At 51.6% G+C, this 21,388-nt stretch overlaps 2 long non-coding RNA genes across 2 annotated transcripts; both read right to left on the bottom strand.

Annotated features, from left to right (window-relative positions):
• Positions 1-7,887: 7,887 nt before the first annotated feature.
• LOC109435895 (uncharacterized) lies at positions 7,888-13,560 on the bottom strand. The gene is made up of 3 exons (XR_016022560.1): positions 12,413-13,560; positions 8,729-8,849; positions 7,888-8,079 (listed from the first exon to the last, which is right to left on the bottom strand). It is a non-coding gene; the product is annotated as an uncharacterized LOC109435895 (long non-coding RNA).
• Positions 13,561-13,848: 288 nt separating this feature from the next.
• LOC141569498 (uncharacterized) lies at positions 13,849-20,975 on the bottom strand. Its single transcript, XR_012493205.2, has 5 exons — positions 20,767-20,975; positions 20,607-20,686; positions 17,836-17,901; positions 17,265-17,520; positions 13,849-14,049 (listed from the first exon to the last, which is right to left on the bottom strand). It is a non-coding gene; the product is annotated as an uncharacterized LOC141569498 (long non-coding RNA).
• Between the last annotated feature and the right edge of the window lie 413 nt (positions 20,976-21,388).

The following is a 21,388-nucleotide window of genomic DNA, read 5'->3' on the forward strand; positions in this document are numbered from 1 at the left end:
GGTGACGGCTGTCTACCTCCAAGGAATCGCTGCTTTTTCTTCTGATAACCACCTCCCTGTCCTTTGTTCTCTGTGTGTGGTCAAGTCCTGTCCTTGTTTTGACTTTCCCTGTCTCCTACCCAGCTTGGGCAGTGCCTGGAGAAACGGAGAAATCCAAGAAGGCAGTGCTTTGGCACACCGCAGACACTTAGTGAGCAGGGTTTGCTACCTTGTTTGATCCTCACAACCATCCTGTGAGTTAGAGACCTCTCGCCCCATTTTACAGATGGGAAAACAGGTTCAGAGAGGCAGAAAAGGGCACACAGCAAATGAAGGAGCCAGATTTTCAACCTTAGATTGGACGGCCTCAGAAGCTGGGTACCACTAGGTAACACGGCTTCCCATGAGGGCCTAACGGTTGCAGTAATAATAGCAGCAGCTGCTAACATTTACATATAGCGTTACTGTGCAGGCACCATCCCAAGCCCCTAGTTACCTATATTAAAACACTCAACCTTCACCCTAGCTTTATGATTTAGGTACTGTTTTACAGATGAGGAAACGAGTCCTCATCTAAAGAGGGTAGTCAACAATATTTTCAAGGTGTTTTTCCTCCTTTTAGAAAAAGCTTAAAAACCACATCATTACACAAACCCATTCCTCTTATAAAACTTAAAGCAAAACAGCTAAGAATAAAGACCCCCTCTGATCACACTCCCCAGGGCTGGCCCCTTTGTGAGCCACTTAAAAAAATCTACTAACATGTACAGTGGCCTAAAATGACCTAAAAGCCCCCGGGAGCTGTACTCCAGTCCCCGTGTGATTGAGATCCTTTGCACACACCAGTCAGGAAAAGGGCTGGGGTGGAGGGGTGGGCAGTGTGTGCCATGTGGCTTCCTCAGCGGTACAGATTCTCTCAAACCTCAGCTTCATGATTCAGCAGTGCTGACGTCAGTTTACAAGAATGAAAAGTGAGTGGAGGATTCGTGTGTGTTGGGTGGAACTGGGCTGGGGGCCCAGGTGTCAATGAGGTACCCTCCCTACTGGGAGTGGGTGAGCTGGGCTGCGTGGGGCACACAGAATGGGAAAGAGGCAGCTCTTTAGCACGATGGGGACTGCAGGCAGGTGTGGGAACAGCCTCAGACCTGCATCAAAGCCTCCCCTGAGCCGAGGACTCTGATCCCCATTTTAGAGATGAGGAAATGGAGAGAAATACAGTCACTCGGTCACACAGCTCAAAAGTGACAGCCACGACTTGTACCGGGTCCATTCCACTCTAAAGGCAATTGGTTTCTTAAAGAGGGAGGGGAGGGAAGAGGGCAGAATCCTGCGAAAATGCATATTCTTAGGCCTCACCTCAGCCTGCTTGATGCTCCCAAGCTTGTGAATAGAACTGTTACTGTCCCAGAGCCAGGAAGTGGAGCACTGAGCCTCTTCCTGAGGTGATGCACGGAAAGCACTTAGCACACAACCTGGCAATCCATCTCTGAATGATGCAGTGCTCAGTAAATGACAGCTGAGTCTATAGAACACACATTCACTGGGAATCTACTGTGTTCCAGGCATTCGTTACTCTAAGCCCAGAGGACACAGGAACAAACAAAAGCGAGGAAGTCTGGTCAGAACAACAGCAAGTGCAAAGGCTATCAGTTGGGATGAGTTCAACACATTCCAGAAGGCTGGCCAAGCTGGAGGGGATCGAGTGAAGGCGAGTGGCAGGAGATGAGGTGGAACGGGTGGGCAGTGGGCAGGGGCAGAGCCCTGTAGGCTGTGGTGAGGCATGTGACAGGGAGCCTGGGGTGACCAGATCCTCTGACTGCTAGAGGTAGACTAAGGCAGGGAGTCCTGGTGAGATGGCTGTAGGTTTCCTGCCTTATTACGTGTGTATCTGGGGACGGTGTGGAATGGGGGCGGGGGAGGGGCGTGCAGTTCATTCTTAGCCAGACCCCTCAGCTCCAGCCAGTCAGGCCAACAGCAAGGCAGGGACAGCCACAGGAATGCTGAGACCTGGCGGAATGCTGGGACTGAGTGTGGGCCAGGCCTGGAGTGGCCAGCCCTACAGCAGGCATCACTCAGAAACCCCAAGTGTGACCAGTCCCCAAGCCTGAGTCTGAATACAGCCCCAAGGGCATGGCCCTCAGGCTCCAGAGAGGGGCTTCTTGGAGCAGTGCTCACCTGTGCAGGGTAGAGCTGGCCTCAACTTTGGGGAAGGAGGCACAGGACCTAAAAGGCGGGTGGGGTTGACGCAGGGTGGGTGTGGCCAGCGCTACCTGGAGGCTTGCTTTGCATCCCTCTCACCTGGCCCCCGCACCTGGCCATCATTCAGAGACACTTAGGGCTCCAGGCTTCCAGGAAATAATATACGCTTGGCTTGATTCTGGGGGTGTCTCAAGGTCCCTGAGAGGAGAGTGCAGTTTTCAACAAAGCAAATTCACACAGATGCCCAAGGTGGGCGCTCAAACTGCGCCGTCCAACCCTGATCCTGGCCCTGAAACCTGACAGACAACCCTCAGAGAAACCTGGGTTCCACTTTCTACACTGTTCGGCCGCAATACAACCCCCGACCACCCCCCCCACACACACATACCCAGTGTGAGGTTGGGCATCGCCAAGGCCCAATCTTCCAACACTCCACGCCGCGCTCAGGAGAAGGCCCATCTCCCACGAGGACCCACAAGGCCTGTAGGTGGGCCCTGGCCACGCCTCTGGCCTCAGTACTCACCGTTCCCCCACCTGCTACTGAGCCATGCTATTCCCTCGCCTCGTGCGTCGTGGGTGACGTTTCCCAGCCGGTTTGGAAGTAAAGCACTTGTACAAATACAAGGCGCCCTCGCCCGTGCTCGAGGGCTCAGCACCGCTCCTGCGCTCCCGGGCCACCACGTGCCACGCGCTGATGATGTCACCGCGCCTCTCTCACCTGCAGCTGCCGCCGAGCCCACCTGACGCGAGCTCGGCGCTCGGCAATGCTCGGCTGTTCGGCTGCGCTCGGTTCCCCTCCGCCTCTCCGAGACGCAGCGGGCTCCCTGGACCCGCTCTCCTCCGTGTGGTCCTAATGCGGTCCTGTGTGTGCTGCCCGCTGGCCATTTGGGGCCTCTCCCGGTTCTCAGAAGCCCAGAGGCCCAGAGAGCGCGTGTCCTTCGCTCCTCTAGTCCTCATAGAAGACAAAGCTCTTTAACCCCATTCCAGTCCACACGGGCCCCTGCCTGCTTCAACCTTAGGTCCCGACCTTCTGTTTCTTGACCCTTGCATTGCTGCTGTTTTAAAATAACGCCATTTACTGAGCACCTAATGAGTGCTAATACTTCACCCAGGTTGCATCGTGAGGAGACAGGCTCAGAAAGGTGAAAGAATTGCCCCCGTGCATGTATAAACGGCAAAGCCAGAGTTTGACTCCAGATGCCCCATGCCCGACCTCATGATCTTACCCACTAAGGAGCCCAAAGGTTCATGGGTTCATGCTTCATTTCTGACACTTAGGACCACCTTGGAGGATGTTCAGAACCAGCCAGGACTCAGGGCATCTCACTTGCCTGCCCCTTCTTCACAGCACAGGCTGGGAAGCCAGGAGAGGCAGTGGGCTGGAGCGCTGGTAACCCAACCAAAGGCTGTGTCAGAATTCAGCCTAGAAGAATGGCCAGGGCTGCTTGGTCAGATGCGATCCTGGGGAGTGGCCCTGGGGCAGCCCTGGCAGCTGGTGGGTGGGTGGGTGGGTGGGTGGGTGGGTGGGTCATGGATGCAGATGAGACAGGGAAGGTAAGGACCAGTCTCAGGGCTGGGAGGGTGACATTCAGGCTGGCCCTACCTGAGGACCTGCAGGGGCCTGTGTGGCGAGACACATTCTCCCACACTTGGGTGCAGCTGGGAGGGGCAGCCAGAGGCATGATGAAGGAGAGGAGGGGGCAAAGCCTGGCTAAGTCGCCTTGGAGGGCCCCTCCCCACCAACATTTCCACGTGGGAGGCAGCAGGGTGGAGTAGAAAGAGCTGGGGCCCAGGACCTGGATTCAAGTCCTGACTCTGTCACCTGTGTGACTGTAGTAGCCTTACCTAGAAAATAAGAATTAGACTCAATTAGACTCACTGCTTTGCTTCAGAAGAGTCATGAGGATCACATGATTTAATATAAGTGGAAACAAAAGGAATGCCCAAATATAGGAATTATAATAATGATTATTATTTTGCATCACACAAGCTGCCTAAATGTATTTGAATCAGCATAGCTATGAAGTCAGACAGGCCTGGTCCCATTATGAGTTTGCCATTTGCACAAAACAGCCATGGCTACCAGCTCTCCCACATCCAATGCTCACTAGATGCTGGGCATTATTCTGTGTGATTCATACATAGCCTCATTTAATCCTCACACGGACCATATGACACAGGAATTATTATTATTATCATCATCTTCCTCATTTTGCAGATGAGGCAACTGATGCACAGAGAGACTTAATAAGATGCTTAGGGTCACACACAGAGAGGTGGCAAAACCTCGGGGATTCTAACACAGGCAGCCCGATTTTACAGCCATTCCCTCATCTTAAAAGCTGTAAGCTGAGACTGCCAAACTGTCAGACACTGGAGTTCCACTTTTATGGTTTTTGCCAGATCTATCCAAGTTCCAGCTGTTCTGTTATTCAATTATTTTCTTCACATCAAGTGACTTGATTTGTAAGTTTTCTTGAAAGGGAGGCATCCTTACCACACATGGAAAGTCAGAATCACCTGCCACAAAGAGGTAACCTTTACAAAAATGCAATGAAATCGGAACAACGGTAGTGAATTCTAGCTAGAGATTGGTGTCTTGCTCTGCTCTGAGAGAAGGTCTGCTCTGTGTTTGATTGAGAGGGGGGAGGAAGGGAGAGAGAGAGAGAGAGAGAGAGAGAGAGAGAGAGAGAGAGAGAGAGAGAAGTGTCAAGTGTCAGAGATGTATTTAAGATACCCTTATTTTAGCACCCATATGGGACTTTCTCCTTGACTTAAGCAGAAAGACTATAAGAGAATAAAAATAGGAAATCGCTGTTTCACGGCAGGGGGAGGGCTCAATGTTTTTAAAAATGTCCCTGTGTCCCACATAAAACCATTATTCAGAGACTCTCCAGGGCACCCATCGCACGCCTGGGAAACATGGCCCAGTGTGGCTGCCAGCTGTGTGTCATGGGTAAGCAGTCCCTTCACGGACTCTGAGCCTCACTTTCCCAGTTTACCCCATGAAGTGGGATAAGCATCCAGACCTCACAGGGTGTGGAGGATTAAAAGCAAGTGATTATAAACTGTTAAGCATAGAATCCATGTTCCATAAGAGGCACGATGTTGGTAGAGCAGGCCGCGCCCTACATTGGGCCCTGCCCCCATCCCCAGCTTAGGACACTGAAAATGAAGCCCCAACATGGCCAGCCTGGAGCTCCTCAGTGTCATTTGTCTCATCTTTCCCTCTATGTGTGCCTGGTGACAGGAAGGGCCACAGTTCCCGGAAATGGGTCAAAGTAAAACTACCTCGGGTCCAGCTGGGAGGAGCCTGCTAGGCTCTCGGAGCCAAGTGAGCAGGGGTTTGGGGGCAGGGGGAGGAATGCGTACTTGACCCTACAAGTGGGCCTTCCTTTCACTGGATTTGAGATGGGGAAACTGAGGCTCAGACATGGGGGCTCAGGCCCTCTTTGCAGGCATTAGGAGGAAATTAGGTTACATTGCAAATCTGATCACTTGCACACCCCTTAGCTTCCACTGCAAATGGATATTACTGTTAGCTTCCCCTTATCTAGCACTTTCTAGGTTGGTACCATTATCATCTCATTTTACAGACAAGGCAACAGAGGCCAGGAGCGGTTGTTCGTTGTCTATGGTCTCACAGCTGCTAAAAGCAGGAAAAGCAGTAGAAGCAGTATTCAAATCAAGCAAGATGACTCCAGAGCATTCCAGTGGCCCCCAACTGCTCGATATGAAAATATGACACCTTTCCCATGGGATTTGAGGTCCTTTCCTGGCCCCAACATACATTTCTAGTTCGATATCATTTCCCCATCTGCTTTCATCATCCCGAATTTCTCATCATTCCCTAGGTCTTTTGAGCAGCCTGAGGAAAGCTCAAGATGTTTCCCTTGCTTCTGCTTCACTTTGCAAACTCCTACTCAAACCTCAAAGCCCAGTTTAGCCACTGCCCCACCTAGGAATCCCTCCTTGACTCTGCTGTGCCCCCACTGTCTCTGTTCCTGCGTCTGTTAAAGCCTACATTAGAAGGCCAAGAAAGGTTTGCTTGGACTGTGAGTGCCAGGAGGGCAGGGACCATCTTGTGAGCTGTGTGACACAAGCGAGTTACTTAGCCTCTCTGTGCCTCAGTTTGCTCATTATTATTGCAGCCATCTCCTAGGACCTTACGGGGGAGGAAATGCATTCATAGCTGTAAAGTGCTTAGAAGCATGCCTGTACAAAGTTCTCTGGAAATGGAACAGCAGTCCCCCAGGGAGTGCAGATGACAGATGACAGCATAACCTGAGGAGCACTGGAGAGAGAGAGAGAGAGAGAGAGAGAGAGAGAATGTACCAGGGCATGTGGGTGAAGGAGTCCCTTCCCTGAGGTGCAGGTGTGCCACCCCTCTATCCAGATATGTTAGGCACAAGACTGGCAAAAATTCTCTTACATGTTTATTTTGATGTGTATTTGGAAAAAATATGCCATCACATCAAATCTGAAATGCTACGGCTATGATTGCCTGAGACAACACTAAAGTCGATATACAGATATTTTTACAGTTGGGACAGGGACATTTGGTTAGGAAATGTGGTAAAAACTGTCTCAGGTGAATGCTGAGGTTTGAGGAATGCTGGACTAAAGAAAGAAAAGAAAACGGTGGTGGGGAGCCAGAGAGATGGAGAGAGGGGAGAGGAAAGAGAAGGAAAGGAGAGAAAAAAGACAAGAAGGGAAAAAAAGGTGGAAATAGAAAATAGAGAGAGCCCAAACATAGAAGAAAGGACACAGAGATGGATGAGTGAATGAATGAATAAATGAATGAATCAATAAGTGAGTGAGTGAATGAATGAGTGAAGGAATAAATAATCTAAAGCATATATAAACTAAAGGGCAAATGAATGAAGGGGAAGCATTGGTGGCCGAGCCAGGTGGGGTGGCAGGCCCTTAGCCCTGGCAGCCCCCGCTCCAGCCTTCACAGCTGTGCAACAGGGGCCACACAGGACCTCTTTGGGTTCCAGGCCTGGTCCATGGCCACCCTGAGAAGCCATGCCTGCAGTACCCGCCTCTCCCAACCAAGTACCTCGGGCACCTATTCTGCTCCAGCGCCAGAAAATTGAAAGTGAAAGTCATCCTGAGCTTTGCCACCAGCCTTCCTGTCCCTCAGCTGGTTTCTTAGAAATCAGCCGGCTGGGCTTCCAGCTGTAGCCTGGACTTCCTCCTTCACCCCAGGAACCCCTCCCCTGGCAGGTTCCATGCTGCCAGCAGCGATGGCGCCGGAGGCTTGTGCTGGAGGTGGCGGACCATAAAGTGTGGCGGTCGTGCATCCATCCCCCCTCTTGTGTGCCAGGTGTGCAGGGGGCAGGTACATCTGAGCCATTCAGAAAGTTAGGAGAAAAAGGACGTAGGCACGGTTTTAGTAGCGCCTGATCCAGGCCCTAATAGGAAGGTGGCTGGAGGGTTGGTGGGGTTCACCAAGAAAACGAATTAGGCCTAGGAACCATGGGGAGGAGGGTGGGAGATGCAGAGTCAGGGAAGGGCCCCCGGAGGGGTTGCTGTCTGAGTCTTCAAGTGGGAGTGGGAAGGCGTTCACCTGGGTAGTCTCGGTAGGGAACGGCATGTCAGCCAGACGGAACAGCATGTGCAAAGTGACCTACGTTATCTCCTGAAACTGCCCTGGAAGTAGGCATACTGCTCCTTTTTTTACAGGTGAAGAAATTAAGTCTCAGAGGAGTGTAGTGATTTATTTGTCCAAGACCTCACAGCTATACCGGAGATCTAAGTGCAGACCATGTGGTTGACCTCTCCCACAGGAGACTAAAGTAGCTCCCCGGATCCTCTTCATGGCTCTCTCACCTGGAACACTCCTTCTGCCCCAGGCCTTGGACTCCCACGCAGCTCATTTAAAGCCTTGGCACCACACTGTGGGGAGATACAGTTGGGAGGAAAAATAAGGCTCAGAGAGGTCAAGTGAACTGTCTAGGTCACACAGCCTGCTGGGGAACATCTGGGATTCTCGCCGAAGGGTGTGGGACCTCAAAGTGCCTCCTCCTTTCTCTATATGAGGCATCTGGGCCCTCACAGAACACAGACCTGAGCTGACAGTCTCTGTCCCCACATTCTAAGGAGGTGGAAAGGACAGCAAGTACCGAGGTTCTGTGGCTGGAAAGCAGGGTCCACGTATAGTATACTATGAGGTAGAGCTTTGCTCTTACAGGACTATCCTGCCCTCTTTCTGTATGGGCCCGTCAGTCACAGCACCTTGGCCTTAGGTAGACATGGACCAGACTTGGCCAATCAGAGTTCCCCATGCCCGGGTTCAAGGTGGGCATGTGACCTAAGCCGGGCCAATCAAAGACCCTCCTGGGACTTTTCTGCTGAAACCAACAGGAACTATTTCCTCGAAACTAGGGCCTGCTGTCAGCCATTATGCCACTGTGGTCAAAAGAGTTGAAGAGAAGGCGCACAAGACAGAGCCCTGAAAAAAAAAAAAAAAAAAAGACAGAGCCCTGATGCATTGCATGAACGCCTTACATCCAGTGGTGTGCCCGAAATCCAACTCTGGACTTACCTGTTACACACACCTCAAGTTTCCTCTTTTTCTTATGCTTGTCTGAATTGAAGAGCAGCAAGGGTCAGGCGTCAGGTCTGGGTGGAACGAAGGGCAAGTGTGTGAAATGGAGCCACGCATCCTAGGAAGAGACAAGACAACTACCATGTTTTCCCAAAAATCAGACTTAGCCGGACCATCAGCTCTAATGCGTCTTTTGGAGCAAAAATTAATATAAGACCTGGTATTATATTATATTATATATATTTTATATTACATAAGACCCAGTTTTATATTATAGTAAATTAAGACCAGGTCTTATATTAACTTTTGCTTTAAAAGACGCGTTAGAGCTGATGGTCTGGATAGGTCTGATTTTTGGGGAAACACGGCATCTGGTTTGGAAGAGGCAAGACTAGTTTTGCCGGGATCTGGAGCCCACAGTGATCCGCTCTCTCGCTGACGTCTGTGCTCGAGGAAAGCTGGAATGCAGACACTTTCACACTTCCTTACTCATGATTGCTCTTAATAACTTACTTTTTTACTTAAAAAAAAATTCCACATTAAAAAACTTTTCCTTCCCATTTTTTTAAATGGACTTTATTTTTACAGCAGTCATAGGTTCCCATCAAAATTGAGTGGAAAGCAGTTTCTGTATATCCCACACACACACAGCTTCCCCCACTATCAACATCTTATACCTGTCCACATTATTTTTTAATTTCCACATTTGTTTTCACGTTTCTTAAAAGAATCTACCAATAACATTCTTAAATACATCATATATATTTTTTCCTGATTTCTACAGATACATATTTTTTTCTTTAAATAAAAACGACCCCATCCTTTATGACCCAGATTGTAACCTACTGTTTCTATTTAGCATTTTGTATGCAGCCTTCCAGGTTACTGATTGACAAGATCGGATGAGCGTACACACCTGGTCAGTGAGGAAGCCCCGGCCCAGCCAGAAGGGCCCCAGGTGGTCCTTGTGGTACAATTTCATCAAATGCTCTCAATTGTCCACTGAGGTTTTGTTCCCTTTTCATGGATGGGAAAACTGCCGTTCAGAGAGGGGAAGTCATTCTGGTTGTGGGGTCCTGGGCGGAGTGGAGAGGGGCGGCTGGTCAGCAGCCATGAAACTTGGCACAGCAGGGGCTATGGGAGCTGTGTCATGAGAGGAACAATTAACCATGAGCATGGTGCCACTTACACAAGTTAATCTGGCAATAGGACCTTCCCACAAGGGTGCTCAGAAAGAGAAGTGACCCATGGTGACAGTGTTGGCTTGTATTCGTGAATGGTGAGCCGGAGTATCAAGCCTGCACGTGGCGAGTGCTCGAGAATCGTGGGTGACATTGAACATTGCTGACAATAAAGAATGCTGACACTTAAGGGGGATCAAATATATAGTGATGGAAGGAAAACTGACTCTGGGTGGTGAACACACAATGGGATTTATAGATGATGGAATACAGAATTGTACACCTGAAATCTATGTAATTTTACTAACAATGGTCACCCCAATAAATTTTAAAAATAAATTAAAAAAAATAAAAAGAATGCTGACACCGATCCTGGGCACACATTACATGTTTAATAAATGGAAGGTGCTAGGGGTTCAACAAGGGGAGAATGGGTGAAGGAACTGGTAAAGTTTAGTGTCATTATTACCATTGGCGATATATTATTGGTTAGGAGATATAAGGTGTATAAAGTATTACACTATAACATCAGGGCTGTTTTTTATTTAGCATGTATTATACGTAGGCACTGCGCTCAGCACTTCACAGTATCTTGTTTGATTCTTAAAATAATCTTCTGGGTAGATCGTGTTAGGCTGAGTCATGAAATTGCCGTTTTTATAGGTCAAAAATACAAGAGCATAGGCAATTTCATACAGTTCAGTCTAATAGCATCTTCATTTTACAGATTAAATAAACCCCACTGGCAGGGTCTGGAGGCTTCTGCCTGCTCAGAGGATTCAGATTTTGTCCTTGGTTCCCCCTCTTCATCCATCTCTCATTCTGGCTACCCGTGTGCCCACTGCCCCACCCCATTGTGGCTGGGTCTATATTTAGAGCCCAGGTTTCTGTGAATTGGGGAGTTGAGGAAGTGACTTATCCAGAGGCATGACAGCCACACAGAGATAATGATATCCAAGCACCCTAAGTCTCTGATGGACCCCCTCGCTCCCACCAGAAGGGGATTTTTTCCCCTCCTCTCTGGATTTCCAAGGCCCAAACTGGCAGAGATGGAAAGAAAAGCTATGAGACTGCCTAGCGGCCCGTCTGGTGGTCAGACGAAATGGGTGGGAGATTTGTGTCCATTTTGCTGCCAGTAACACTGAGGCAAATCTGTGCCCAGCCTGATTGCCAGTTGCCCCTGTCAGGGGAAGAGAGGAGAGGGAGTCGGTTTCTGGACACCGGGGGCCTGGCCTGGTCCAGCCCAGCCCAACAACCCCAGACGCCATTGGAAGGACCCTCTGGACCAGCTCTGCCCCCCGCTGCTGGGGATGTTGCTGAACAGCTGTAGGGGCACTGGGCCTGGAGGGGGTAGTATTTCCAGGTAGTCAGACTGAGATAGAGGGTGGCAGCTGTGGAGACAGCGGAGGAGGAAAGGGGCAGCCTGGTCCCCACTGTGCACAGCCCGCCCGTCAGGCACAGCCGGTCTTCGGGGAAGTCACCGAGTCGGAGTTCCAGGAAGCGATAACGCTTGTTGAAACCTCTTTCTTGTGGCCTGGTCTTGTGACATGGTTGGTGGAGACCAACGTCAGGCAGGGCCACAGGTCGGGGCCGGCTCGCACACGGGCAGCTGCCGCCACCCTCTGCTTTCCCCAGAGGCTTAAGGGGGAGGAAGAAGCTGGGCAGGAAGGCGGGCATTTGGGCCCCCGCCCCCCGCACTGCCACAACCCAACACTGGCTAAGATCACCTCTTGTACCTTCCCTGTGGCTGGTTCAGCCTCTGATTTCCCCATCCAGCAAATGGGGCAGAGGAGCTCTAGGCTGTAGGGCTGCTGTGAAAGCAGGTAGTAGGAGCTGAGAACATAGAAATCCTTTGCTCCTTTCCCATCAAGTCGGGGACAAGTCTCATTCTGGAGCAGGATTTCTCTACCTCGGCTGGGTAATCCTTTGCTGTGTGTGCATCCTATGCATTGTGGGATGTTTAGCAGCATCCCTGGCCTCTACCCAGTAGACACCAGTAATACCCACCCCCACCCTCCAGTTAGGACACACAAAAGGTCTCCAGACACGGCCAAACTTTCCCTGAGGGGCAAAACCCTGATCTCAATTCAGTGCCTGGCACATAGTAGGTGCTCAGAAATTAGTAGGTCCTCAACCTGGACGGATGGCAGAGCATGTCTGGTTCGTTTTATACCCCAGCACCTGCCTGGCATCACACAGGTGCCAAGGGAAATTTGGGAGGCCCGTAGCCCTTTAATCTCTATCAGCCTTTTCCCCCATACCCCTAATAAACATACCATCTAAATAAAAACTGTTAGAGGCCTTAAACTTGAAGATAGCAGGTTGCATTGTGGGTGGGGTCAGGCCTGACACAAAGGGTGAAGGGGAAGGCCACATGCCCATGAGCAAGACTCCCCTTTCCCCACCCTCTGCTTAGTCCCTGGAAGCCGGCAGCCCTGCTTTCCTCCAGAAAGGAGCCGGAGGAAGGCGGGGGTGGGGGATCCTCTTTGGGTACACTGACCTGTTTAAGAGAAGACACTTCAGACGCTGACTCTGGGCTCCCACCATGACAGCCAGATCCTGCCCAGTCGCCTGGACACGACTTATCTGTCCACGTGCCCATAGGCATGAACATTCTGATGGTCTGTTTTCAGTTTCCTGTTCCTCAACGTGAACTCATAGCCAAGGAGCCCCGCACACGTGAGACAAGCTCAAAATGTGAAAGGCAGAGACCAAAATCAGCAGAGAAAAAGAACTTGCCGAAAACAGAGCCGGCGCAGGGAGCAGGAAAACCCTCTAAGACCACAAAAACCCTCAGAGACAGAAAAGGGGTTGCATCCATAAAAGAACAAGAAACTGTGTAAAGGGACATTCAAGAGAACAAGAAAGGGAGAGATAACAGTAGAAAGAAAAAAGGTCAATATTAGCCTTGGAAGAGAAGGTTGAGGAAATCTCCCAGGAAGACAAAGAGATTGAAAATACAAGAGAAAAGATAAGAAAATGAGAGGATGAGTCCACAAGATATCACGTGGAACTCATAGGCGTTAAAGAGAGAACAGAGAAAATGGAGGGAAGAAATTTTCTGAAATGGATGGAGCTTTCATGTTGCAAGAGCGTTCATTTTCTCTTTGTGTGTAAAAAGTTGCCGGGACTCTTAGCAGCTATGGTAGGCAGGGTTCTAAGATAGCCCTGTTATTTCCTGCTACCCCGCCTAACCCCCAGGACGTGGATATGATAGATTCTGCTCCCGTGGTTAGGCTGTTTTACTGCAAGTTGATTTCACAAAAGGGAGATTGTGCAGGGGGCCTGACTTAATTACAAGAACCCTTTCAAAGCAGAGCGTTTTCTCTGGCTGGTGCCAGAAGAGGAAGTCAGAGATTTGAAGCCCAAGAAAGATTTGATACGCTGATGCTGGAGTAGAGGGGAGGGGCCACACGACAAGGAATGTGGGTCACGTCTCCAGTTGAGAGCAGTCCCTGGCTGATATCTGGGAAGGAAACAGGACCTCAGTCCTACAATCACAATCACAGAATTTTGCCAAAGTCAAGAATGAGGTTTGAAGCGGACCTTTCCTGAGAGCCTCCAGATGACAATCAAAACCCCAGCCGATCCCTTGATTTTAGCTCTGTGAGACCCCGAGCAGAGAATCCAGCTGTGCTGTCCCCAACTTCTGACCTGGGAAAACTGTGAGATAACAAATTTGCGTTGTTTTAAGCTGCAAAATTTGTGGTCGTTTGTTTCACAGCAGTAGAAAATCCACACAGCTGCTTAAAACAGCAAACATTGACCTCAGACAGTTTCTAGGGGACTTAGTAGAGGCTCCATAATTGCTGACTGTTATTATTACTGTTGTTATTATTATTGTTTAAGTATTAGGAGACAAATTGGAAACTATAACAAATTTCCATTGCCTGAAAGAGTCTTTAAATATTTTCAGCTTGCCATCATTAAGCATTAACCACAAGGTAGGTTGCATTTCTTCATTTTATGGTAGAGTGACCTAAGGCTCAGAGAGGTTAGGAGACTTGCCTGGTGCTGCACAGCAAAGAAGGGCAGAGCCCAGCTTACCAGAACCCAGGACTTCTGAGTCCAGGCTGATGGCTGCTGGTTTGGCCGTTGGGGCTGAAAATCCTTAGTGCAGTGGGCAGGTGGTGGTCCCTGTGCAAAACAAAAGGCAGATGCTTGGGGGTTGCACTTGGGACCTTCCAGCATCCTTGAAGAAAAAAGCTGGGAGCCCCTGAGCTTTGACCTGGTCCCTTCAGGCAGAGGAGTTTTCATAGAGACCAAAAGAAGCCCCAGGGCATCATGGAGGATAGCTTTGGTCCAAGTAACAGGAAGCCTGAGGTAAAGTGGCTTAAAGAACCTGGAAATGTAAGATCTTGTTCAACAGGAAGCCAGAGGTAGGGTGGGTCTCTGGACTGGTTGGTCCAGCGACTCCACCAGGCTGCCATGGACCCAGGTTTCTGCCATCTCTCTGCTCTGACATGTTGGTGCTGATTTCACCTGAGGCTGGTCCTAGGGTGGCCGACACAGTCCCAGGTGTCACATCCAGAAGAAAACCAGAAACCATTTCTCCCCAGGGCTCCCCCTTAGGAGCAAGAAAACCTTTCCCAGAAACCCGCAACAGCTATCCTCATGTCCCATTAACCAGAGTTGGCTTATCCGCCATTGTCGAAACCATCACTGACCAGGGACTGAAACTTCCTTAACTGACGTGGAGTGAGTGTGGGAGAGGATGTCAGCCTGACTGAAGACAAATGGCCCCCGTCCTCCATTCCTCCCTGTGTCCGTGCCCTTGACAGCATGATTTTGCCGCTCTTCTCATGAAGTCTGGGTCCCATCCCAAGCACCTGGGCTGCTTTAGCCAATAAGATGCAATGAAGTGATTGTCCTGCTTCCTACCTAAGCCTCAAGATGCCTTTTGGCTTCTACTTGCTTTCTTGGGACTCTGCAACCTCCATGACAGCAAGCCGGAGCTGGCCCACAGGATGGTGAGAGGCCACGCAGAGTGGAGAGGAACCGTCCTAGCTGAGGCCACACAAAACCAGCCAGCACCAGCAAGAGCACACCAATCCAGACCAGCCCAGACCAGAAGAACCACGTGGCTGCCTCACAGCCTCCTGAGCAGCTGTAAGTGCTATTGCTTTAAGGGCTCATCCTGGAGAGGTCCGTTAGGCATTAGTAGCTAACTAACAGGGGCTTGACCATCTTGCACCACTCATTGGAGGCGAGGCTTTTTAGAGGAGTAGGAAATGGCATTCATTCATTGACTATACCTTCCTGCCCACTCCATGCACCTTCTGTGCAAGATACAGGAAACTCAAAGCCTGACAAAGCCTGGCCCCTGCCACAGGAAGCCTCCAGTCTGGCTGGGAGATGGATTCGTCAGCCTAATTCCTTCCTGCTCCCTGTGCCCCTCTGCCCTTTCCGAAGCCCCATACCCTCTGCCCGTGGGCCTTTGCACCTGCTTATTTCTCCCTCTCCACTACTCTGGCCCACCTTCTATGACTTATGAACCCTATTTCCTGAGACTCAGCTCAGGTGTCCCCTCTTCCAGGAACCTTCCCAGAAGCCCTTCCCACCCAAGTGAAGAACCCCCTGGGGGTTCCCACAGTCCCCTACGCTCCCTCTAGCCCTGCCTTCATCACTCTGCTTTGGGATTCTTTATCCGTCAGTCTCGCTGCCTTACTTCACAGAGGGAAACTGAGGCCCAGAAAGGGAAGGTGACTTGCTCAAGGCCGAGAAGAGCTGGAGCCCGACCCAGGGCTCTCTTGACTGTCCTACCTGCAGCTTTTTCTGCTTTCCTTTCCTTCATGTCCCAGCCTTTGGGGGACCACACATGGCCATCCAACTGGGGGTGGAGGGAAGATCCCTGCTCTCCTACTATGTGCTGGGTCCTGTGCCAGGATGAGATTCCTGAGAGTTTCTCTTGGGAGCCTTCATCCTCCCACAAACCCTGCAAGGTAGGCACAAGCAGCAACCTCCCACCTTCCAGAAGGGGAAGGGAGGCTCGGAGGGAAGAGGCTTGCCAAGGTCACATGGCCAGAAAGGGACTCAAATGCCGACCTCACAGCTCTCTGCATCTGGTGTCTGCTACAGCTTTCAGCTTTCGGGCTGAGCCTGGGCCAGCCATCGTGAGGGAGGGGCATGGAGAGAAAGCTGGGGCAGCAAAGGGGGAGCAGGCGATATCGGGGAACCACCCAGGCAGGAAGAGGCAGAGCAGAAAGTGAAAGGGGCCAGTGGCCGAGAATAGCTGCGGGTGACAGAGCAAGGTACTGCAAATGCCTCCAGAGAGAGAAACCAGGCTGGGCCCCAGGGAGGGGGAGGTGGCTTTGGGACTGGGGGGGGGCACTCCTGCTGACCCAGGCAGCCCCCATGTGGTTGGTGGGCCTGACACCTCCAACTGTGGGGATAGAATTGAGGGTGCAGGGCTGTCTGAGGAGGCTGACTATACAGACCTCGGCATTGCTGGTATTTACTACAATGAACTTGGAGGATTTGGGAACTGATAAACCTGTCAAGACAACCTATGAACCATGAGCCATGAGCCTGCGCTGCAAAGAGAAACCAACTTATTAATATCTTTGTTATTACTGCCACTGTCATAGCAGCAGTTCAGCACAGTGGTGAAGCAGCCTTGGTTCAATCCCGGCTCTGCCACTGGCTGGCTGTGTGACCTTGAGCAAGTCACTTCACCTCTCTGGGCCTCTGTTTGCTTCCTGGGGGTGTCCTGATGATTAGCTGAGTGAGTATATGTAAAGCATATGGAACAACTCAGAGAAAGTGCTCGAGAAGCATCTTAGTTTGTATTCGCCACTATCCACATCTATGGTTAAACACACACACACACACACACACACACACACACACACACACACACATTCGTGCCTGTGTGGAAAGTCCCTCCAGAATGTAAATGGTGCAATTACAGAGATTTGATTTTGTTTGCTAGTGTGTCTCCAGTGCCTGGAGCAGTGAGTGGCTGGTATATAGCAGGTGCTCAACAAATGTCTGTGGAGAGAAGGAAGGAAGGAGGGAGGGAGGGGGAGACAGAGAGAGAGGGGAGGGGAGGAGAGGGGAGAAGAACTGTTGCCCACACTATTTCCAGGTGTGGGGCATCCATTCTGTTTCTCTATATTTTATACTTTTATCGCATCATCATGAAACACTTGGGATGACAAAAAAATTTGTTTTCAGGGAGAGCCAAACTCAAGATGGCCTCGAAACCACCCGAAACTCAAGATGGCCCCGAAACCACCCTGGGAGCCCCAAAGACCAGCTCTGTGGCCAGCAGGCAGCAAGAGGGGGTGACAGGAAGCTCAACAGGACAGACTGTTCCCAGGTTACCGAGAACTGTGAGGCAGAGGACATACCGCTGTTCAGAGCTGAGATCTGAATGTCCTGGCCCCGCCCGCCTGGGGGAAGTGTCACCGGAGTCCAGGGTGGGGACCTCTGCCCTGGCCTAGGCATCTTGTGGCTCCTCTGATCTCTACGAGGAACTCGGGGCTGGCTTGCTTTCCAGGAACGCTTCCTGTAACGGTGGCAATGGCTCACAGCCCGCATGTAGGGCGGCTGTGTGACCTTGGACACGTCCCTGCCCCTCGGATCACTGGGCCTCAGCTTCCTCACCTGCAAAATGGAGAAAATAGGACATCACATGCAGGGGCATTGTGTGGAGTAAGAGTGGCGTTCGAATATTTTGTTTTACTATCAATTACTTTGTGAACAATTTTAGTAAAATACGTGTAACATAAAATTCACCCTTTTAGATTGTGTAGTTTAGTGACATTTAGTACAGTCACAAAGTGGTGCAACCATCACTTCTATCTGGTTGCTAAACATTTTCCTCACCCCCAAATAAAACCCCAGACCCATCAGCAGTCACGCCCCATTCCCTTCCCCCCAGCCCCTGGCAACCACCAATCTGTTTCTCTGTGGATGTACCTGTTCTGGACATTTCATATAAACGGCATCATACATCACGTGGTCTTTCGTGGCCGGCTTCTCTCACTTTCAAAGGAAACATAAGACACTGGTATCAGGGAGGGGGCCAGGTTGCTGAGGGATAGAGGAGGGGGGACCCGTTTGCCCATTGGGCAATTTGAACCCTCTTTCAGAAAGATCAACTGAATGTCAAATAAGTAAATACAAACTTCACCCCTCAGCGGGTAGCAGCTGTGATTTTTCATTCCACAAATATTTCTTGAGCTGCCGGAAATCCTCCTTAAGTATGTGTGGCTGAATCTACAACACAGGCTTATGAAGAATACGGAAGACTGGGGGTTGAGAGTAACATAAGCGCTCCCTCATGTACTAGCTGTGTGCCTTGGGGTAAGTTGGTTAGCCTCTCTGAACTTGTTTCCTTATCTGAAAATTGGGGATCATCAGTACAACTGGGGCCAAAGGTGAGGCATGGGGTAAATACTTATAGATGTGGCTCTTCTTGTCACATTAATAAAATTCAAGGATCCTGCCCTGGGCCAGGAGAAGGGAGGAACCCACAGCGCCCCTTGTTCCCACCCCTGGAAGCAGGCTGGGGGAGGTGGCCCACAGGGGACAGCTGAGCCAGCCTCCCAGGGTAGAAGCTGCGTAAGTGAGAGGGTTATGGAGGCTGGGGGAACCAGAGGGAGAGAGACGTCACTGCAGGGTCACCTGCCCACCCAGGTCCCCATCCTTCCCTGTGCAGGACTGGTTGATGGGACAGCCTGACTCTGGGGAAGCTGCACCAGGCTTGGTCAGTAAGTGCAGGGTAGGAGGTGGCTCCCGCTGCAGAAGGAAGGGGCTCACCCTCTCCTGGGGCCCCAGGCTGTCTCAAGCACTGTACACTTGCCCTCTGGCCTTGCTCCAGGACTCACAACCTGGAGAGGCAGGGCAGGGGCTCACCAACTACGAGGCATCACTTGGAGGAGTGGGGGGGTCGAGGGGTGCAAGGAGGGTCTGAGGGGCCCTGAGGTCGGGGTGCCATGGGCTTGTCCACCCAGATTTTCTCTCTCTCTGTCTCTCTGTCTCTGTCTCTGTCTCTCTCTCTCTCTCTCTCTCTCTCTGTCTCTCTCCCTCTCTCTCTCTTTTTCTCTCTCTCCCCTGTGCCAGGAGGGGCGTTTGGATGACTGGTATCCACATACTGTGATGCCTGCCTGAGGGGGTAGGGACTGGGTAATTCCCACGTGGGGAGTCTGGGCTCTGCGGCTGGTCGAGCAGAAAGGCGTTGGGGAGCGGGCCTGAGGCCAGTGCTGAGGCACAGCCCCCCATCTGCCAAATGGGAGCGTCCTCTGGGTCCTATGGGGGTTATAGGCTGCCTGTTCTGACTCGGAGTATGATGCCCCTTTGGGGCCGCGCCTGGGAGGCACCCGCTGCCCTGGCCAGGGCGACAGACGTGATCAGACAGCTTTACTCATAAATTACTCTTTCTGGGACCAGTCTTGTCCCCCGGGAGGCACTTTCCAGGAAGGCCCCCATCTGGCCCTCTCTGCCTTGCACAGATGTCCAGGCCGCAGCTGTGCCCTGCTAAGCCCAGCTGGGAGGAGAGCCTCACTGGGGTGGGGATACCCTTTTGCTGGATGGAGAACTGTCCCGTGCACTTTTGGCAACGTGATCAATACAGCAACTTGTCCACAAGGCAACTCTGCACCCCTCACCTGCCCCCAGTTGGGGCTCCCAGTCCAGGGCTCCCCATCTCACGACCGCCACCCCTGCACAAGCCGAAGCCAGGACTCAGTCTCTCGTTTCCTCTTGGCTCCCAAATCTGACCAGTGACTGTTCTCAGTGTGGGTTCCCCAGAATCAGACCTAGACAAGGCTTCCCAGGAATGGAGTGAGGAGGTGGGGCTCCCGGGAAGGAAGCTCAGGAAGGGACAGACTCACCGTCACCAAGGGCTCACCCTGGAACAGTGAGGATCGCTGATCAGGCCACAGGAGCTGTAGTCTCACACCCCCAGGGCTTCTTTATATCCACCCCCCACCCCCCCCCGGGGTGTGGACGCTCAGCAGAAAACTGTTTTCTGACAAAGAGGAGCAGGTACAGCTGTTGCATAGAAAGTTCCCCAGGAGGAGATGAAGGGATGGTGGGACCTGGGTGGGTCACCCACAGCCCCTGCGGCAGCTGCAAAATGCTCTTGATTTGACCTCTAATTATTTCTGGAAAATGTTTACTTCTCTCCATCCTCACAGCTGCCCTCATCTCTCACTGGGACACCCAGGAGTCTTCAACCTGAGCTGCCTGGGGAGGGTGTCAGGCTCCTGGTCCAATCTGAGGTCAGTGGTGAAGGTCGGTGGGATTCCCCCAACGTACAGGTGAGGGGGAGGGCCCAAGTCCACCAGCCAGGGAAGAGGGTGTGGCCTCCAGTGCAGACGCGCCCCACCCCATGGGGACCTGATCTCCTGGGGGAAGACAGACAAGCAATTTCACTCTGACAATTGGAACCACGTCTCTAAGACAAGGCTAAGGAAAGACCCACCCCAGGGATAGGCGCCACTCTGAGCAGGGTTTGCTGAAGGCCAGGGCAGGGGGACTGGTCCCGCTGGGGTAGATGAGAAAAGCAGTGCCAACCCTGGACTGGGTCTTTCCTTATTTTATCCGCGTCTTACAGACTCGCTTCTGATTATCGAAAGGAAATTGCTTGTCTGTCTTCGTCCCCAAGGAGGTCAGGTCCCCAGTGGGGCTGTTCTGGAGAGCAGGAGAGAAAAAATGTGGAGGGGCCGTCCCAAGGACGTACTTACCATTCTCTAGGCATTTGGCCGAAGGCTGAACACGTCCCATTTTCCAGAGGAGGAAACCAAGGCACAGTGATGTCAAGAAACTGACAGAGAGAGAGCCCATTAGGGTCCCCTATTTGGCTTTTAAATTGTGTAAATTGGGGAAGGAAAACAGATCAAATACCTTATATGACTCTGGGTTCCAAGTTTTCAACTGTAAAAATGAGGGGAAAAGCCCAGATATTCTTCCCCATCCCAAGGGACAAGGTACAGGGGAAGCCCAGGGACGAGGCCAGTCCTGTTTGGGGGTAGGGGGGTGAACCTTGGACTCAGTGTCCATTGGCCACTGCCCTCTCACTCAGAGATTTTATCACTGCCACCCAGCTCCCTCCCTGCCCCACCTCCCCTGGGGTTGGCAGGGGGCAGTTGGGTGCGCTGTGCGCTTTCCCCATTTCCCCAGCCATTTGACCTTTCCTCACATGTTCCCAGAGCCCAGCCGCCCCGTCTGAGCCCCTCTTCTGGACAGAGAGGCCCTCTGACTCTGTCCCTCCTCTGGAGTGTGACCGTGGTATGGAGTTCACAGACCTCTTTTCTGTTCCTAAAACGTGTCTGAAGGTTTGTATCAGTTGGGCTGAGGGGTTACCCAGCACCTCATCCCTGATGAGGAAACCCTGAGAAGCTATAAGTGCTGTCCAAGGGCTGGATCCTATTTTGAACCCGTGTCCAGGAACTCCACATTCTCATGGTCATGTCAGGTCACCCAGACCCTTGACAGCTCCGTATTGCCAGCCACAACAGCTCTGCCC

This window comes from Rhinolophus sinicus, chromosome 10 (assembly GCF_057876585.1).
Source record: "Rhinolophus sinicus isolate RSI-liver-muscle chromosome 10, RSI-T2T, whole genome shotgun sequence".
NCBI lineage: Eukaryota > Metazoa > Chordata > Mammalia > Chiroptera > Rhinolophidae > Rhinolophus > Rhinolophus sinicus.